The 18,597-nt window shown below is 49.7% G+C and overlaps 18 non-coding genes across 18 annotated transcripts; 11 read left to right on the forward strand and 7 right to left on the reverse strand.

Annotated features, from left to right (window-relative positions):
• Window positions 1-504: 504 nt before the first annotated feature.
• On the reverse strand, window positions 505-577 carry Trnav-uac. Its single transcript has one exon. It is a non-coding gene; the product is annotated as a tRNA-Val (tRNA).
• Window positions 578-812: 235 nt separating this feature from the next.
• Trnap-cgg lies at window positions 813-884 on the forward strand. The gene has a single exon. It is a non-coding gene; the product is annotated as a tRNA-Pro (tRNA).
• A 1,640-nt stretch (window positions 885-2,524) lies between these two features.
• Window positions 2,525-2,596, forward strand: Trnap-ugg. The gene has a single exon. It is a non-coding gene; the product is annotated as a tRNA-Pro (tRNA).
• Window positions 2,597-3,197: 601 nt separating this feature from the next.
• Trnav-uac lies at window positions 3,198-3,270 on the reverse strand. The gene has a single exon. It is a non-coding gene; the product is annotated as a tRNA-Val (tRNA).
• Window positions 3,271-3,505: 235 nt separating this feature from the next.
• On the forward strand, window positions 3,506-3,577 carry Trnap-cgg. Its single transcript has one exon. It is a non-coding gene; the product is annotated as a tRNA-Pro (tRNA).
• Window positions 3,578-5,219: 1,642 nt separating this feature from the next.
• Trnap-ugg lies at window positions 5,220-5,291 on the forward strand. The gene has a single exon. It is a non-coding gene; the product is annotated as a tRNA-Pro (tRNA).
• Window positions 5,292-5,892: 601 nt separating this feature from the next.
• Window positions 5,893-5,965, reverse strand: Trnav-uac. The gene has a single exon. It is a non-coding gene; the product is annotated as a tRNA-Val (tRNA).
• A 235-nt stretch (window positions 5,966-6,200) lies between these two features.
• On the forward strand, window positions 6,201-6,272 carry Trnap-cgg. The gene has a single exon. It is a non-coding gene; the product is annotated as a tRNA-Pro (tRNA).
• A 1,641-nt stretch (window positions 6,273-7,913) lies between these two features.
• Trnap-ugg lies at window positions 7,914-7,985 on the forward strand. The gene has a single exon. It is a non-coding gene; the product is annotated as a tRNA-Pro (tRNA).
• Window positions 7,986-8,586: 601 nt separating this feature from the next.
• Trnav-uac lies at window positions 8,587-8,659 on the reverse strand. The gene has a single exon. It is a non-coding gene; the product is annotated as a tRNA-Val (tRNA).
• Window positions 8,660-8,894: 235 nt separating this feature from the next.
• On the forward strand, window positions 8,895-8,966 carry Trnap-cgg. Its single transcript has one exon. It is a non-coding gene; the product is annotated as a tRNA-Pro (tRNA).
• A 1,641-nt stretch (window positions 8,967-10,607) lies between these two features.
• Trnap-ugg lies at window positions 10,608-10,679 on the forward strand. Its single transcript has one exon. It is a non-coding gene; the product is annotated as a tRNA-Pro (tRNA).
• A 601-nt stretch (window positions 10,680-11,280) lies between these two features.
• On the reverse strand, window positions 11,281-11,353 carry Trnav-uac. Its single transcript has one exon. It is a non-coding gene; the product is annotated as a tRNA-Val (tRNA).
• A 1,948-nt stretch (window positions 11,354-13,301) lies between these two features.
• Window positions 13,302-13,373, forward strand: Trnap-ugg. The gene has a single exon. It is a non-coding gene; the product is annotated as a tRNA-Pro (tRNA).
• Window positions 13,374-13,974: 601 nt separating this feature from the next.
• On the reverse strand, window positions 13,975-14,047 carry Trnav-uac. Its single transcript has one exon. It is a non-coding gene; the product is annotated as a tRNA-Val (tRNA).
• A 1,948-nt stretch (window positions 14,048-15,995) lies between these two features.
• Window positions 15,996-16,067, forward strand: Trnap-ugg. The gene has a single exon. It is a non-coding gene; the product is annotated as a tRNA-Pro (tRNA).
• Window positions 16,068-16,668: 601 nt separating this feature from the next.
• Trnav-uac lies at window positions 16,669-16,741 on the reverse strand. Its single transcript has one exon. It is a non-coding gene; the product is annotated as a tRNA-Val (tRNA).
• A 235-nt stretch (window positions 16,742-16,976) lies between these two features.
• Trnap-cgg lies at window positions 16,977-17,048 on the forward strand. The gene has a single exon. It is a non-coding gene; the product is annotated as a tRNA-Pro (tRNA).
• Window positions 17,049-18,597: the final 1,549 nt, after the last annotated feature.

Consider the following 18,597-nt stretch of genomic DNA (forward strand, 5'->3'; position numbering starts at 1 on the left):
GAATGCGGCACCAGTAAAGTACGTAGGTGGAATTCGGTAGAAAAGCAGACGGTAATTTTGCATGCAACGGAAAACAAGGTTGTCTTTGCGGGATATGTGCACCGTGAGTGGAGATTCAGCTTAATTGTGCGACAGTCTACCCTCATCTTACTAGCGACGGCAACAACCAAGGGGTGGCATGTAAGATTGAGCGTGGCTAAGAGTTTCTCATTATTAGTTAGCATCACACTTTGACAGAGCTGTGACAAGGCGAGTAGGGTGAGCTCAGGAAAGCCAGTAGCAAGCGCACTTGAAGTAGCCCTGAAGAACCGGATTATAAATTTTGCCAGCCATAATGGAGCTAGGGGCGTTCTCAGTTACCAAATACCGGTGCAATAAGAGAGCAACAGTATTTGACCGTAAAATGACGCCATATCCGTCTAGCATACGACATTGCTTGTCTCTGCATACGCGGACGTGAGGTCATCTCGGAAATGAAATCCGAAATATAGGTTAAAATTGTTGTGTTCGCGCCCGGTATCGAACCGGGGACCTTCTGCGTGTAAAGCAGACGTGATAACCGCTACACCACGGAAACGACGGTTCTTTTCATGTACCACCCGGAGACTCGTAATAGCAACAGTTTGTCTTCTGTGTTAGCAAGGGCATCGGCTATGAGCTCCCTCCGATTCGTGAAGTTCCTGTAGTAAAAGACGTCGATGGAAACAACCCAACCGCGACAGACAGGGAGAACGCTGGCTGAGCTGCAGCCCTACATGGTGAGACCATCAAAGGTGGCGTCATTCACATGCAGTGCGTTTTCGGAACGAATAGGCTCGTTGGTCTAGGGGTATGATTCCTGCTTCGGGTGCAGGAGGTCCCGGGTTCAAATCCCGGGCGAGCCCTTGCGTTTTGTACAACGGTGCGGTAACAAATCGCATGGCGGCGGCTGTTTCGCGCATTTCCAGGCCTCCAAGTCAGCGCTAAAATCCGACAACCAGTTCTGAAACCGTTTCATGTTTCATTTGAGCCATGTGCACCCTGCTGATGGAACGTTTGAAGTTGATTTAAATGGTCACAGTAGAGATCGTAGCAAGTGTCTTGCTGAGTGCGACGAAAACGGGTTTCCGCCCGCAATCGAGCCGGGGACCTTCTGCGTGTTAGGCACGGCGCCTGGGCTCGGCGGCAGCTGCTGCTCTTTCCTTCCTTACGAGATACCGTCGATTCGCGCAGTCGTTATTGCAAAAGATGTCACCAAAGGCAATCGCTTCGTTAGCGGCACGGTGCCTGGGCTCGGCGGCAGCTCTACATGGAGGCACCAGCAGCCCAGCCAGGCCGCCGCCGGCACCGGTGCGCCACAGCCCAAGGAGTCGGCGGCCGCCCTGCAATGCCCCTGTCGTTGCATATTCCACCCGCCTCATATCCTCCCCATGTCTGACTCACTGCCCCAAATGACACTGCAGTGGACGTGTTTATTACTATCGCTTTTGGAAGAACCAAGGCGCAGTATTCTAGTGTCGAACCGGTACTGCAAATTGGGATTAAGCAAAAATTTATTGTGTGGTCGAGCGACAGCTTCGGCTCGCTCTTCCTACATGATCGCTTCTTGTGCGGAATAATTCCTAGCTCGCCGATGGCTTCAGAGTTGGTCTTCTCGAAGTTTTGCTTTCGCACTGCATTCCGCAATCTTTTCGTTATGAGTTGTGTGCTTCGGTTTCCCGACTTTCTTGTGTTTAGTGCGTTTGGCTTCTCTTAACCCTTAGCCACCGCTTGCCGAAATTTCCACACTATCATCTGTCGATCTGCAGAGCTCGATGAAGGCATCGCGGCCGTTCCTGAGCTCGTGGAACGGTCGAATCTGTAGTTGTTTCCAGATCTCTCCCACACAACGGCCTCCCAGAAGCTTGGATTACAGAAGTACGCCACTACTCCCAGCCGGAGATTCACGATTGAAAGCAGAATGACATGAGCTACACGCAGCTCCGATTTTTTTTTTTGTGTCTGACCTACTTTGAAAGACTTTGTAGTCGATTTACTTACTACTATCGCTGTTGGAAACCAGGTGATAACCGCACAGTATTCTAGAGACGATGAGGTAATGAAAATTTAGAATAAGTAAAACAGTATCAAAAGAAGTTGTGTGGTGGAGCAGCACATGCAATTCACGCTTCCTAGATATTCGTTACTGCATAGAATAATTCTTTTGTCTGCGGCGTCTTCAGTATCCGTCTTCTGGAAATTTTGCTTGCAGTATATTGTGCAATCTTTTCGTTATGAGTTGGTGCTTGGTTTCCCGATGTTCTTTTGTTTAGTGCATTCGCCTTCTCTTAACCCTGAGAAACCACATACCGAAACTGAGGCACTGCCGGCTGTTCATAAGCAGTGCTCGATGCAGTTATTTCGCTTTTTATTCGTTGCCTTTAATATTCTTCTCATCAGTGGTGAGTGCTGCCTGCAGAAAGCGTTTATCTTGCGAATTCACGTGAAAGTTTGTGTTCCCTGTGAGGCGCACTACTTGGGATTAACTTGACTGCTCCAGCCAGGTGGCTCGTTGGTCTAGGGGTATGATTCCTGCTTTGGGTGCAGGAGATCCCGGGTTCAAATCCCGGACGAGCCCTGCCATTTTGACCGTGCTGAAGAGTAGGTGGAACTCAGCCCCGGTTGCAGCTCCTCAATGAAGAGTAGACGCCTGTTATAGCACGTGGATATAACAAGAATGCGGCACCAGTAAAGTACGTAGGTGGAATTCGGTAGAAAAGCAGACGGTAATTTTGCATGCAACGGAAAACAAGGTTGTCTTTGCGGGATATGTGCACCGTGAGTGGAGATTCAGCTTAATTGTGCGACAGTCTACCCTCATCTTACTAGCGACGGCAACAACCAAGGGGTGGCATGTAAGATTGAGCGTGGCTAAGAGTTTCTCATTATTAGTTAGCATCACACTTTGACAGAGCTGTGACAAGGCGAGTAGGGTGAGCTCAGGAAAGCCAGTAGCAAGCGCACTTGAAGTAGCCCTGAAGAACCGGATTATAAATTTTGCCAGCCATAATGGAGCTAGGGGCGTTCTCAGTTACCAAATACCGGTGCAATAAGAGAGCAACAGTATTTGACCGTAAAATGACGCCATATCCGTCTAGCATACGACATTGCTTGTCTCTGCATACGCGGACGTGAGGTCATCTCGGAAATGAAATCCGAAATATAGGTTAAAATTGTTGTGTTCGCGCCCGGGATCGAACCGGGGACCTTCTGCGTGTAAAGCAGACGTGATAACCGCTACACCACGGAAACGACGGTTCTTTTCATGTACCACCCGGAGACTCGTAATAGCAACAGTTTGTCTTCTGTGTTAGCAAGGGCATCGGCTATGAGCTCCCTCCGATTCGTGAAGTTCCTGTAGTAAAAGACGTCGATGGAAACAACCCAACCGCGACAGACAGGGAGAACGCTGGCTGAGCTGCAGCCCTACATGGTGAGACCATCAAAGGTGGCGTCATTCACATGCAGTGCGTTTTCGGAACGAATAGGCTCGTTGGTCTAGGGGTATGATTCCTGCTTCGGGTGCAGGAGGTCCCGGGTTCAAATCCCGGGCGAGCCCTTGCGTTTTGTACAACGGTGCGGTAACAAATCGCATGGCGGCGGCTGTTTCGCGCATTTCCAGGCCTCCAAGTCAGCGCTAAAATCCGACAACCAGTTCTGAAACCGTTTCATGTTTCATTTGAGCCATGTGCACCCTGCTGATGGAACGTTTGAAGTTGATTTAAATGGTCACAGTAGAGATCGTAGCAAGTGTCTTGCTGAGTGCGACGAAAACGGGTTTCCGCCCGCAATCGAGCCGGGGACCTTCTGCGTGTTAGGCACGGCGCCTGGGCTCGGCGGCAGCTGCTGCTCTTTCCTTCCTTACGAGATACCGTCGATTCGCGCAGTCGTTATTGCAAAAGATGTCACCAAAGGCAATCGCTTCGTTAGCGGCACGGTGCCTGGGCTCGGCGGCAGCTCTACATGGAGGCACCAGCAGCCCAGCCAGGCCGCCGCCGGCACCGGTGCGCCACAGCCCAAGGAGTCGGCGGCCGCCCTGCAATGCCCCTGTCGTTGCATATTCCACCCGCCTCATATCCTCCCCATGTCTGACTCACTGCCCCAAATGACACTGCAGTGGACGTGTTTATTACTATCGCTTTTGGAAGAACCAAGGCGCAGTATTCTAGTGTCGAACCGGTACTGCAAATTGGGATTAAGCAAAAATTTATTGTGTGGTCGAGCGACAGCTTCGGCTCGCTCTTCCTACATGATCGCTTCTTGTGCGGAATAATTCCTAGCTCGCCGATGGCTTCAGAGTTGGTCTTCTCGAAGTTTTGCTTTCGCACTGCATTCCGCAATCTTTTCGTTATGAGTTGTGTGCTTCGGTTTCCCGACTTTCTTGTGTTTAGTGCGTTTGGCTTCTCTTAACCCTTAGCCACCGCTTGCCGAAATTTCCACACTATCATCTGTCGATCTGCAGAGCTCGATGAAGGCATCGCGGCCGTTCCTGAGCTCGTGGAACGGTCGAATCTGTAGTTGTTTCCAGATCTCTCCCACACAACGGCCTCCCAGAAGCTTGGATTACAGAAGTACGCCACTACTCCCAGCCGGAGATTCACGATTGAAAGCAGAATGACATGAGCTACACGCAGCTCCGATTTTTTTTTTTTTGTGTCTGACCTACTTTGAAAGACTTTGTAGTCGATTTACTTACTACTATCGCTGTTGGAAACCAGGTGATAACCGCACAGTATTCTAGAGACGATGAGGTAATGAAAATTTAGAATAAGTAAAACAGTATCAAAAGAAGTTGTGTGGTGGAGCAGCACATGCAATTCACGCTTCCTAGATATTCGTTACTGCATAGAATAATTCTTTTGTCTGCGGCGTCTTCAGTATCCGTCTTCTGGAAATTTTGCTTGCAGTATATTGTGCAATCTTTTCGTTATGAGTTGGTGCTTGGTTTCCCGATGTTCTTTTGTTTAGTGCATTCGCCTTCTCTTAACCCTGAGAAACCACATACCGAAACTGAGGCACTGCCGGCTGTTCATAAGCAGTGCTCGATGCAGTTATTTCGCTTTTTATTCGTTGCCTTTAATATTCTTCTCATCAGTGGTGAGTGCTGCCTGCAGAAAGCGTTTATCTTGCGAATTCACGTGAAAGTTTGTGTTCCCTGTGAGGCGCACTACTTGGGATTAACTTGACTGCTCCAGCCAGGTGGCTCGTTGGTCTAGGGGTATGATTCCTGCTTTGGGTGCAGGAGGTCCCGGGTTCAAATCCCGGACGAGCCCTGCCATTTTGACCGTGCTGAAGAGTAGGTGGAACTCAGCCCCGGTTGCAGCTCCTCAATGAAGAGTAGACGCCTGTTATAGCACGTGGATATAACAAGAATGCGGCACCAGTAAAGTACGTAGGTGGAATTCGGTAGAAAAGCAGACGGTAATTTTGCATGCAACGGAAAACAAGGTTGTCTTTGCGGGATATGTGCACCGTGAGTGGAGATTCAGCTTAATTGTGCGACAGTCTACCCTCATCTTACTAGCGACGGCAACAACCAAGGGGTGGCATGTAAGATTGAGCGTGGCTAAGAGTTTCTCATTATTAGTTAGCATCACACTTTGACAGAGCTGTGACAAGGCGAGTAGGGTGAGCTCAGGAAAGCCAGTAGCAAGCGCACTTGAAGTAGCCCTGAAGAACCGGATTATAAATTTTGCCAGCCATAATGGAACTAGGGGCGTTCTCAGTTACCAAATACCGGTGCAATAAGAGAGCAACAGTATTTGACGGTAAAATGACGCCATATCCGTCTAGCATACGACATTGCTTGTCTCTGCATACGCGGACGTGAGGTCATCTCGGAAATGAAATCCGAAATATAGGTTAAAATTGTTGTGTTCGCGACCGGGATCGAACCGGGGACCTTCTGCGTGTAAAGCAGACGTGATAACCGCTACACCACGGAAACGACGGTTCTTTTCATGTACTACCCGGAGACTCGTAATAGCAACAGTTTGTCTTCTGTGTTAGCAAGGGCATCGGCTATGAGCTCCCTCCGATTCGTGAAGTTCCTGTAGTAAAAGACGTCGATGGAAACAACCCAACCGCGACAGACAGGGAGAACGCTGGCTGAGCTGCAGCCCTACATGGTGAGACCATCAAAGGTGGCGTCATTCACATGCAGTGCGTTTTCGGAACGAATAGGCTCGTTGGTCTAGGGGTATGATTCCTGCTTCGGGTGCAGGAGGTCCCGGGTTCAAATCCCGGGCGAGCCCTTGCGTTTTGTACAACGGTGCGGTAACAAATCGCATGGCGGCGGCTGTTTCGCGCATTTCCAGGCCTCCAAGTCAGCGCTAAAATCCGACAACCAGTTCTGAAACCGTTTCATGTTTCATTTGAGCCATGTGCACCCTGCTGATGGAACGTTTGAAGTTGATTTAAATGGTCACAGTAGAGATCGTAGCAAGTGTCTTGCTGAGTGCGACGAAAACGGGTTTCCGCCCGCAATCGAGCCGGGGACCTTCTGCGTGTTAGGCACGGCGCCTGGGCTCGGCGGCAGCTGCTGCTCTTTCCTTCCTTACGAGATACCGTCGATTCGCGCAGTCGTTATTGCAAAAGATGTCACCAAAGGCAATCGCTTCGTTAGCGGCACGGTGCCTGGGCTCGGCGGCAGCTCTACATGGAGGCACCAGCAGCCCAGCCAGGCCGCCGCCGGCACCGGTGCGCCACAGCCCAAGGAGTCGGCGGCCGCCCTGCAATGCCCCTGTCGTTGCATATTCCACCCGCCTCATATCCTCCCCATGTCTGACTCACTGCCCCAAATGACACTGCAGTGGACGTGTTTATTACTATCGCTTTTGGAAGAACCAAGGCGCAGTATTCTAGTGTCGAACCGGTACTGCAAATTGGGATTAAGCAAAAATTTATTGTGTGGTCGAGCGACAGCTTCGGCTCGCTCTTCCTACATGATCGCTTCTTGTGCGGAATAATTCCTAGCTCGCCGATGGCTTCAGAGTTGGTCTTCTCGAAGTTTTGCTTTCGCACTGCATTCCGCAATCTTTTCGTTATGAGTTGTGTGCTTCGGTTTCCCGACTTTCTTGTGTTTAGTGCGTTTGGCTTCTCTTAACCCTTAGCCACCGCTTGCCGAAATTTCCACACTATCATCTGTCGATCTGCAGAGCTCGATGAAGGCATCGCGGCCGTTCCTGAGCTCGTGGAACGGTCGAATCTGTAGTTGTTTCCAGATCTCTCCCACACAACGGCCTCCCAGAAGCTTGGATTACAGAAGTACGCCACTACTCCCAGCCGGAGATTCACGATTGAAAGCAGAATGACATGAGCTACACGCAGCTCCGATTTTTTTTTTTTGTGTCTGACCTACTTTGAAAGACTTTGTAGTCGATTTACTTACTACTATCGCTGTTGGAAACCAGGTGATAACCGCACAGTATTCTAGAGACGATGAGGTAATGAAAATTTAGAATAAGTAAAACAGTATCAAAAGAAGTTGTGTGGTGGAGCAGCACATGCAATTCACGCTTCCTAGATATTCGTTACTGCATAGAATAATTCTTTTGTCTGCGGCGTCTTCAGTATCCGTCTTCTGGAAATTTTGCTTGCAGTATATTGTGCAATCTTTTCGTTATGAGTTGGTGCTTGGTTTCCCGATGTTCTTTTGTTTAGTGCATTCGCCTTCTCTTAACCCTGAGAAACCACATACCGAAACTGAGGCACTGCCGGCTGTTCATAAGCAGTGCTCGATGCAGTTATTTCGCTTTTTATTCGTTGCCTTTAATATTCTTCTCATCAGTGGTGAGTGCTGCCTGCAGAAAGCGTTTATCTTGCGAATTCACGTGAAAGTTTGTGTTCCCTGTGAGGCGCACTACTTGGGATTAACTTGACTGCTCCAGCCAGGTGGCTCGTTGGTCTAGGGGTATGATTCCTGCTTTGGGTGCAGGAGGTCCCGGGTTCAAATCCCGGACGAGCCCTGCCATTTTGACCGTGCTGAAGAGTAGGTGGAACTCAGCCCCGGTTGCAGCTCCTCAATGAAGAGTAGACGCCTGTTATAGCACGTGGATATAACAAGAATGCGGCACCAGTAAAGTACGTAGGTGGAATTCGGTAGAAAAGCAGACGGTAATTTTGCATGCAACGGAAAACAAGGTTGTCTTTGCGGGATATGTGCACCGTGAGTGGAGATTCAGCTTAATTGTGCGACAGTCTACCCTCATCTTACTAGCGACGGCAACAACCAAGGGGTGGCATGTAAGATTGAGCGTGGCTAAGAGTTTCTCATTATTAGTTAGCATCACACTTTGACAGAGCTGTGACAAGGCGAGTAGGGTGAGCTCAGGAAAGCCAGTAGCAAGCGCACTTGAAGTAGCCCTGAAGAACCGGATTATAAATTTTGCCAGCCATAATGGAACTAGGGGCGTTCTCAGTTACCAAATACCGGTGCAATAAGAGAGCAACAGTATTTGACGGTAAAATGACGCCATATCCGTCTAGCATACGACATTGCTTGTCTCTGCATACGCGGACGTGAGGTCATCTCGGAAATGAAATCCGAAATATAGGTTAAAATTGTTGTGTTCGCGACCGGGATCGAACCGGGGACCTTCTGCGTGTAAAGCAGACGTGATAACCGCTACACCACGGAAACGACGGTTCGTTTCATGTACTACCCGGAGACTCGTAATAGCAACAGTTTGTCTTCTGTGTTAGCAAGGGCATCGGCTACGAGCTCCCTCCGATTCGTGAAGTTCCTGTAGTAAAAGACGTCGATGGAAACAACCCAACCGCGACAGACAGGGAGAACGCTGGCTGAGCTGCAGCCCTACATGGTGAGACCATCAAAGGTGGCGTCATTCACATGCAGTGCGTTTTCGGAACGAATAGGCTCGTTGGTCTAGGGGTATGATTCCTGCTTCGGGTGCAGGAGGTCCCGGGTTCAAATCCCGGGCGAGCCCTTGCGTTTTGTACAACGGTGCGGTAACAAATCGCATGGCGGCGGCTGTTTCGCGCATTTCCAGGCCTCCAAGTCAGCGCTAAAATCCGACAACCAGTTCTGAAACCGTTTCATGTTTCATTTGAGCCATGTGCACCCTGCTGATGGAACGTTTGAAGTTGATTTAAATGGTCACAGTAGAGATCGTAGCAAGTGTCTTGCTGAGTGCGACGAAAACGGGTTTCCGCCCGCAATCGAGCCGGGGACCTTCTGCGTGTTAGGCACGGCGCCTGGGCTCGGCGGCAGCTGCTGCTCTTTCCTTCCTTACGAGATACCGTCGATTCGCGCAGTCGTTATTGCAAAAGATGTCACCAAAGGCAATCGCTTCGTTAGCGGCACGGTGCCTGGGCTCGGCGGCAGCTCTACATGGAGGCACCAGCAGCCCAGCCAGGCCGCCGCCGGCACCGGTGCGCCACAGCCCAAGGAGTCGGCGGCCGCCCTGCAATGCCCCTGTCGTTGCATATTCCACCCGCCTCATATCCTCCCCATGTCTGACTCACTGCCCCAAATGACACTGCGGTGGACGTGTTTATTACTATCGCTTTTGGAAGAACCAAGGCACAGTATTCTAGTGTCGAACCGGTACTGCAAATTGGGATTAAGCAAAAATTTATTGTGTGGTCGAGCGACAGCTTCGGCTCGCTCTTCCTACATGATCGCTTCTTGTGCGGAATAATTCCTAGCTCGCCGATGGCTTCAGAGTTGGTCTTCTCGAAGTTTTGCTTTCGCACTGCATTCCGCAATCTTTTCGTTATGAGTTGTGTGCTTCGGTTTCCCGACTTTCTTGTGTTTAGTGCGTTTGGCTTCTCTTAACCCTTAGCCACCGCTTGCCGAAATTTCCACACTATCATCTGTCGATCTGCAGAGCTCGATGAAGGCATCGCGGCCGTTCCTGAGCTCGTGGAACGGTCGAATCTGTAGTTGTTTCCAGATCTCTCCCACACAACGGCCTCCCAGAAGCTTGGATTACAGAAGTACGCCACTACTCCCAGCCGGAGATTCACGATTGAAAGCAGAATGACATGAGCTACACGCAGCTCCGATTTTTTTTTTTTGTGTCTGACCTACTTTGAAAGACTTTGTAGTCGATTTACTTACTACTATCGCTGTTGGAAACCAGGTGATAACCGCACAGTATTCTAGAGACGATGAGGTAATGAAAATTTAGAATAAGTAAAACAGTATCAAAAGAAGTTGTGTGGTGGAGCAGCACATGCAATTCACGCTTCCTAGATATTCGTTACTGCATAGAATAATTCTTTTGTCTGCGGCGTCTTCAGTATCCGTCTTCTGGAAATTTTGCTTGCAGTATATTGTGCAATCTTTTCGTTATGAGTTGGTGCTTGGTTTCCCGATGTTCTTTTGTTTAGTGCATTCGCCTTCTCTTAACCCTGAGAAACCACATACCGAAACTGAGGCACTGCCGGCTGTTCATAAGCAGTGCTCGATGCAGTTATTTCGCTTTTTATTCGTTGCCTTTAATATTCTTCTCATCAGTGGTGAGTGCTGCCTGCAGAAAGCGTTTATCTTGCGAATTCACGTGAAAGTTTGTGTTCCCTGTGAGGCGCACTACTTGGGATTAACTTGACTGCTCCAGCCAGGTGGCTCGTTGGTCTAGGGGTATGATTCCTGCTTTGGGTGCAGGAGATCCCGGGTTCAAATCCCGGACGAGCCCTGCCATTTTGACCGTGCTGAGGAGTAGGTGGAACTCAGCCCCGGTTGCAGCTCCTCAATGAAGAGTAGACGCCTGTTATAGCACGTGGATATAACAAGAATGCGGCACCAGTAAAGTACGTAGGTGGAATTCGGTAGAAAAGCAGACGGTAATTTTGCATGCAACGGAAAACAAGGTTGTCTTTGCGGGATATGTGCACCGTGAGTGGAGATTCAGCTTAATTGTGCGACAGTCTACCCTCATCTTACTAGCGACGGCAACAACCAAGGGGTGGCATGTAAGATTGAGCGTGGCTAAGAGTTTCTCATTATTAGTTAGCATCACACTTTGACAGAGCTGTGACAAGGCGAGTAGGGTGAGCTCAGGAAAGCCAGTAGCAAGCGCACTTGAAGTAGCCCTGAAGAACCGGATTATAAATTTTGCCAGCCATAATGGAACTAGGGGCGTTCTCAGTTACCAAATACCGGTGCAATAAGAGAGCAACAGTATTTGACGGTAAAATGACGCCATATCCGTCTAGCATACGACATTGCTTGTCTCTGCATACGCGGACGTGAGGTCATCTCGGAAATGAAATCCGAAATATAGGTTAAAATTGTTGTGTTCGCGCCCGGGATCGAACCGGGGACCTTCTGCGTGTAAAGCAGACGTGATAACCGCTACACCACGGAAACGACGGTTCTTTTAATGTACCACCCGGAGACTCGTAATAGCAACAGTTTGTCTTCTGTGTTAGCAAGGGCATCGGCTATGAGCTCCCTCCGATTCGTGAAGTTCCTGTAGTAAAAGACGTCGATGGAAACAACCCAACCGCGACAGACAGGGAGAACGCTGGCTGAGCTGCAGCCCTACATGGTGAGACCATCAAAGGTGGCGTCATTCACATGCAGTGCGTTTTCGGAACGAATAGGCTCGTTGGGCTAGGGGTATGATTCCTGCTTCGGGTGCAGGAGGTCCCGGGTTCAAATCCCGGGCGAGCCCTTGCGTTTTGTACAACGGTGCGGTAACAAATCGCATGGCGGCGGCTGTTTCGCGCATTTCCAGGCCTCCAAGTCAGCGCTAAAATCCGACAACCAGTTCTGAAACCGTTTCATGTTTCATTTGAGCCATGTGCACCCTGCTGATGGAACGTTTGAAGTTGATTTAAATGGTCACAGTAGAGATCGTAGCAAGTGTCTTGCTGAGTGCGACGAAAACGGGTTTCCGCCCGCAATCGAGCCGGGGACCTTCTGCGTGTTAGGCACGGCGCCTGGGCTCGGCGGCAGCTGCTGCTCTTTCCTTCCTTACGAGATACCGTCGATTCGCGCAGTCGTTATTGCAAAAGATGTCACCAAAGGCAATCGCTTCGTTAGCGGCACGGTGCCTGGGCTCGGCGGCAGCTCTACATGGAGGCACCAGCAGCCCAGCCAGGCCGCCGCCGGCACCGGTGCGCCACAGCCCAAGGAGTCGGCGGCCGCCCTGCAATGCCCCTGTCGTTGCATATTCCACCCGCCTCATATCCTCCCCATGTCTGACTCACTGCCCCAAATGACACTGCAGTGGACGTGTTTATTACTATCGCTTTTGGAAGAACCAAGGCGCAGTATTCTAGTGTCGAACCGGTACTGCAAATTGGGATTAAGCAAAAATTTATTGTGTGGTCGAGCGACAGCTTCGGCTCGCTCTTCCTACATGATCGCTTCTTGTGCGGAATAATTCCTAGCTCGCCGATGGCTTCAGAGTTGGTCTTCTCGAAGTTTTGCTTTCGCACTGCATTCCGCAATCTTTTCGTTATGAGTTGTGTGCTTCGGTTTCCCGACTTTCTTGTGTTTAGTGCGTTTGGCTTCTCTTAACCCTTAGCCACCGCTTGCCGAAATTTCCACACTATCATCTGTCGATCTGCAGAGCTCGATGAAGGCATCGCGGCCGTTCCTGAGCTCGTGGAACGGTCGAATCTGTAGTTGTTTCCAGATCTCTCCCACACAACGGCCTCCCAGAAGCTTGGATTACAGAAGTACGCCACTACTCCCAGCCGGAGATTCACGATTGAAAGCAGAATGACATGAGCTACACGCAGCTCCGATTTTTTTTTTTTGTGTCTGACCTACTTTGAAAGACTTTGTAGTCGATTTACTTACTACTATCGCTGTTGGAAACCAGGTGATAACCGCACAGTATTCTAGAGACGATGAGGTAATGAAAATTTAGAATAAGTAAAACAGTATCAAAAGAAGTTGTGTGGTGGAGCAGCACATGCAATTCACGCTTCCTAGATATTCGTTACTGCATAGAATAATTCTTTTGTCTGCGGCGTCTTCAGTATCCGTCTTCTGGAAATTTTGCTTGCAGTATATTGTGCAATCTTTTCGTTATGAGTTGGTGCTTGGTTTCCCGATGTTCTTTTGTTTAGTGCATTCGCCTTCTCTTAACCCTGAGAAACCACATACCGAAACTGAGGCACTGCCGGCTGTTCATAAGCAGTGCTCGATGCAGTTATTTCGCTTTTTATTCGTTGCCTTTAATATTCTTCTCATCAGTGGTGAGTGCTGCCTGCAGAAAGCGTTTATCTTGCGAATTCACGTGAAAGTTTGTGTTCCCTGTGAGGCGCACTACTTGGGATTAACTTGACTGCTCCAGCCAGGTGGCTCGTTGGTCTAGGGGTATGATTCCTGCTTTGGGTGCAGGAGATCCCGGGTTCAAATCCCGGACGAGCCCTGCCATTTTGACCGTGCTGAAGAGTAGGTGGAACTCAGCCCCGGTTGCAGCTCCTCAATGAAGAGTAGACGCCTGTTATAGCACGTGGATATAACAAGAATGCGGCACCAGTAAAGTACGTAGGTGGAATTCGGTAGAAAAGCAGACGGTAATTTTGCATGCAACGGAAAACAAGGTTGTCTTTGCGGGATATGTGCACCGTGAGTGGAGATTCAGCTTAATTGTGCGACAGTCTACCCTCATCTTACTAGCGACGGCAACAACCAAGGGGTGGCATGTAAGATTGAGCGTGGCTAAGAGTTTCTCATTATTAGTTAGCATCACACTTTGACAGAGCTGTGACAAGGCGAGTAGGGTGAGCTCAGGAAAGCCAGTAGCAAGCGCACTTGAAGTAGCCCTGAAGAACCAGATTATAAATTTTGCCAGCCATAATGGAACTAGGGGCGTTCTCAGTTACCAAATACCGGTGCAATAAGAGAGCAACAGTATTTGACGGTAAAATGACGCCATATCCGTCTAGCATACGACATTGCTTGTCTCTGCATACGCGGACGTGAGGTCATCTCGGAAATGAAATCCGAAATATAGGTTAAAATTGTTGTGTTCGCGCCCGGGATCGAACCGGGGACCTTCTGCGTGTAAAGCAGACGTGATAACCGCTACACCACGGAAACGACGGTTCTTTTAATGTACCACCCGGAGACTCGTAATAGCAACAGTTTGTCTTCTGTGTTAGCAAGGGCATCGGCTATGAGCTCCCTCCGATTCGTGAAGTTCCTGTAGTAAAAGACGTCGATGGAAACAACCCAACCGCGACAGACAGGGAGAACGCTGGCTGAGCTGCAGCCCTACATGGTGAGACCATCAAAGGTGGCGTCATTCACATGCAGTGCGTTTTCGGAACGAATAGGCTCGTTGGGCTAGGGGTATGATTCCTGCTTCGGGTGCAGGAGGTCCCGGGTTCAAATCCCGGGCGAGCCCTTGCGTTTTGTACAACGGTGCGGTAACAAATCGCATGGCGGCGGCTGTTTCGCGCATTTCCAGGCCTCCAAGTCAGCGCTAAAATCCGACAACCAGTTCTGAAACCGTTTCATGTTTCATTTGAGCCATGTGCACCCTGCTGATGGAACGTTTGAAGTTGATTTAAATGGTCACAGTAGAGATCGTAGCAAGTGTCTTGCTGAGTGCGACGAAAACGGGTTTCCGCCCGCAATCGAGCCGGGGACCTTCTGCGTGTTAGGCACGGCGCCTGGGCTCGGCGGCAGCTGCTGCTCTTTCCTTCCTTACGAGATACCGTCGATTCGCGCAGTCGTTATTGCAAAAGATGTCACCAAAGGCAATCGCTTCGTTAGCGGCACGGTGCCTGGGCTCGGCGGCAGCTCTACATGGAGGCACCAGCAGCCCAGCCAGGCCGCCGCCGGCACCGGTGCGCCACAGCCCAAGGAGTCGGCGGCCGCCCTGCAATGCCCCTGTCGTTGCATATTCCACCCGCCTCATATCCTCCCCATGTCTGACTCACTGCCCCAAATGACACTGCAGTGGACGTGTTTATTACTATCGCTTTTGGAAGAACCAAGGCGCAGTATTCTAGTGTCGAACCGGTACTGCAAATTGGGATTAAGCAAAAATTTATTGTGTGGTCGAGCGACAGCTTCGGCTCGCTCTTCCTACATGATCGCTTCTTGTGCGGAATAATTCCTAGCTCGCCGATGGCTTCAGAGTTGGTCTTCTCGAAGTTTTGCTTTCGCACTGCATTCCGCAATCTTTTCGTTATGAGTTGTGTGCTTCGGTTTCCCGACTTTCTTGTGTTTAGTGCGTTTGGCTTCTCTTAACCCTTAGCCACCGCTTGCCGAAATTTCCACACTATCATCTGTCGATCTGCAGAGCTCGATGAAGGCATCGCGGCCGTTCCTGAGCTCGTGGAACGGTCGAATCTGTAGTTGTTTCCAGATCTCTCCCACACAACGGCCTCCCAGAAGCTTGGATTACAGAAGTACGCCACTACTCCCAGCCGGAGATTCACGATTGAAAGCAGAATGACATGAGCTACACGCAGCTCCGATTTTTTTTTTTTGTGTCTGACCTACTTTGAAAGACTTTGTAGTCGATTTACTTACTACTATCGCTGTTGGAAACCAGGTGATAACCGCACAGTATTCTAGAGACGATGAGGTAATGAAAATTTAGAATAAGTAAAACAGTATCAAAAGAAGTTGTGTGGTGGAGCAGCACATGCAATTCACGCTTCCTAGATATTCGTTACTGCATAGAATAATTCTTTTGTCTGCGGCGTCTTCAGTATCCGTCTTCTGGAAATTTTGCTTGCAGTATATTGTGCAATCTTTTCGTTATGAGTTGGTGCTTGGTTTCCCGATGTTCTTTTGTTTAGTGCATTCGCCTTCTCTTAACCCTGAGAAACCACATACCGAAACTGAGGCACTGCCGGCTGTTCATAAGCAGTGCTCGATGCAGTTATTTCGCTTTTTATTCGTTGCCTTTAATATTCTTCTCATCAGTGGTGAGTGCTGCCTGCAGAAAGCGTTTATCTTGCGAATTCACGTGAAAGTTTGTGTTCCCTGTGAGGCGCACTACTTGGGATTAACTTGACTGCTCCAGCCAGGTGGCTCGTTGGTCTAGGGGTATGATTCCTGCTTTGGGTGCAGGAGATCCCGGGTTCAAATCCCGGACGAGCCCTGCCATTTTGACCGTGCTGAAGAGTAGGTGGAACTCAGCCCCGGTTGCAGCTCCTCAATGAAGAGTAGACGCCTGTTATAGCACGTGGATATAACAAGAATGCGGCACCAGTAAAGTACGTAGGTGGAATTCGGTAGAAAAGCAGACGGTAATTTTGCATGCAACGGAAAACAAGGTTGTCTTTGCGGGATATGTGCACCGTGAGTGGAGATTCAGCTTAATTGTGCGACAGTCTACCCTCATCTTACTAGCGACGGCAACAACCAAGGGGTGGCATGTAAGATTGAGCGTGGCTAAGAGTTTCTCATTATTAGTTAGCATCACACTTTGACAGAGCTGTGACAAGGCGAGTAGGGTGAGCTCAGGAAAGCCAGTAGCAAGCGCACTTGAAGTAGCCCTGAAGAACCGGATTATAAATTTTGCCAGCCATAATGGAACTAGGGGCGTTCTCAGTTACCAAATACCGGTGCAATAAGAGAGCAACAGTATTTGACGGTAAAATGACGCCATATCCGTCTAGCATACGACATTGCTTGTCTCTGCATACGCGGACGTGAGGTCATCTCGGAAATGAAATCCGAAATATAGGTTAAAATTGTTGTGTTCGCGACCGGGATCGAACCGTGGACCTTCTGCGTGTAAAGCAGACGTGATAACCGCTACACCACGGAAACGACGGTTCGTTTCATGTACTACCCGGAGACTCGTAATAGCAACAGTTTGTCTTCTGTGTTAGCAAGGGCATCGGCTACGAGCTCCCTCCGATTCGTGAAGTTCCTGTAGTAAAAGACGTCGATGGAAACAACCCAACCGCGACAGACAGGGAGAACGCTGGCTGAGCTGCAGCCCTACATGGTGAGACCATCAAAGGTGGCGTCATTCACATGCAGTGCGTTTTCGGAACGAATAGGCTCGTTGGTCTAGGGGTATGATTCCTGCTTCGGGTGCAGGAGGTCCCGGGTTCAAATCCCGGGCGAGCCCTTGCGTTTTGTACAACGGTGCGGTAACAAATCGCATGGCGGCGGCTGTTTCGCGCATTTCCAGGCCTCCAAGTCAGCGCTAAAATCCGACAACCAGTTCTGAAACCGTTTCATGTTTCATTTGAGCCATGTGCACCCTGCTGATGGAACGTTTGAAGTTGATTTAAATGGTCACAGTAGAGATCGTAGCAAGTGTCTTGCTGAGTGCGACGAAAACGGGTTTCCGCCCGCAATCGAGCCGGGGACCTTCTGCGTGTTAGGCACGGCGCCTGGGCTCGGCGGCAGCTGCTGCTCTTTCCTTCCTTACGAGATACCGTCGATTCGCGCAGTCGTTATTGCAAAAGATGTCACCAAAGGCAATCGCTTCGTTAGCGGCACGGTGCCTGGGCTCGGCGGCAGCTCTACATGGAGGCACCAGCAGCCCAGCCAGGCCGCCGCCGGCACCGGTGCGCCACAGCCCAAGGAGTCGGCGGCCGCCCTGCAATGCCCCTGTCGTTGCATATTCCACCCGCCTCATATCCTCCCCATGTCTGACTCACTGCCCCAAATGACACTGCGGTGGACGTGTTTATTACTATCGCTTTTGGAAGAACCAAGGCACAGTATTCTAGTGTCGAACCGGTACTGCAAATTGGGATTAAGCAAAAATTTATTGTGTGGTCGAGCGACAGCTTCGGCTCGCTCTTCCTACATGATCGCTTCTTGTGCGGAATAATTCCTAGCTCGCCGATGGCTTCAGAGTTGGTCTTCTCGAAGTTTTGCTTTCGCACTGCATTCCGCAATCTTTTCGTTATGAGTTGTGTGCTTCGGTTTCCCGACTTTCTTGTGTTTAGTGCGTTTGGCTTCTCTTAACCCTTAGCCACCGCTTGCCGAAATTTCCACACTATCATCTGTCGATCTGCAGAGCTCGATGAAGGCATCGCGGCCGTTCCTGAGCTCGTGGAACGGTCGAATCTGTAGTTGTTTCCAGATCTCTCCCACACAACGGCCTCCCAGAAGCTTGGATTACAGAAGTACGCCACTACTCCCAGCCGGAGATTCACGATTGAAAGCAGAATGACATGAGCTACACGCAGCTCCGATTTTTTTTTTTTGTGTCCGACCTACTTTGAAAGACTTTGTAGTCGATTTACTTACTACTATCGCTGTTGGAAACCAGGTGATAACCGCACAGTATTCTAGAGACGATGAGGTAATGAAAATTTAGAATAAGTAAAACAGTATCAAAAGAAGTTGTGTGGTGGAGCAGCACATGCAATTCACGCTTCCTAGATATTCGTTACTGCATAGAATAATTCTTTTGTCTGCGGCGTCTTCAGTATCCGTCTTCTGGAAATTTTGCTTGCAGTATATTGTGCAATCTTTTCGTTATGAGTTGGTGCTTGGTTTCCCGATGTTCTTTTGTTTAGTGCATTCGCCTTCTCTTAACCCTGAGAAACCACATACCGAAACTGAGGCACTGCCGGCTGTTCATAAGCAGTGCTCGATGCAGTTATTTCGCTTTTTATTCGTTGCCTTTAATATTCTTCTCATCAGTGGTGAGTGCTGCC

This window comes from Schistocerca piceifrons, unplaced genomic scaffold, assembly GCF_021461385.2.
Source record: "Schistocerca piceifrons isolate TAMUIC-IGC-003096 unplaced genomic scaffold, iqSchPice1.1 HiC_scaffold_527, whole genome shotgun sequence".
Lineage (NCBI taxonomy): Eukaryota > Metazoa > Arthropoda > Insecta > Orthoptera > Acrididae > Schistocerca > Schistocerca piceifrons.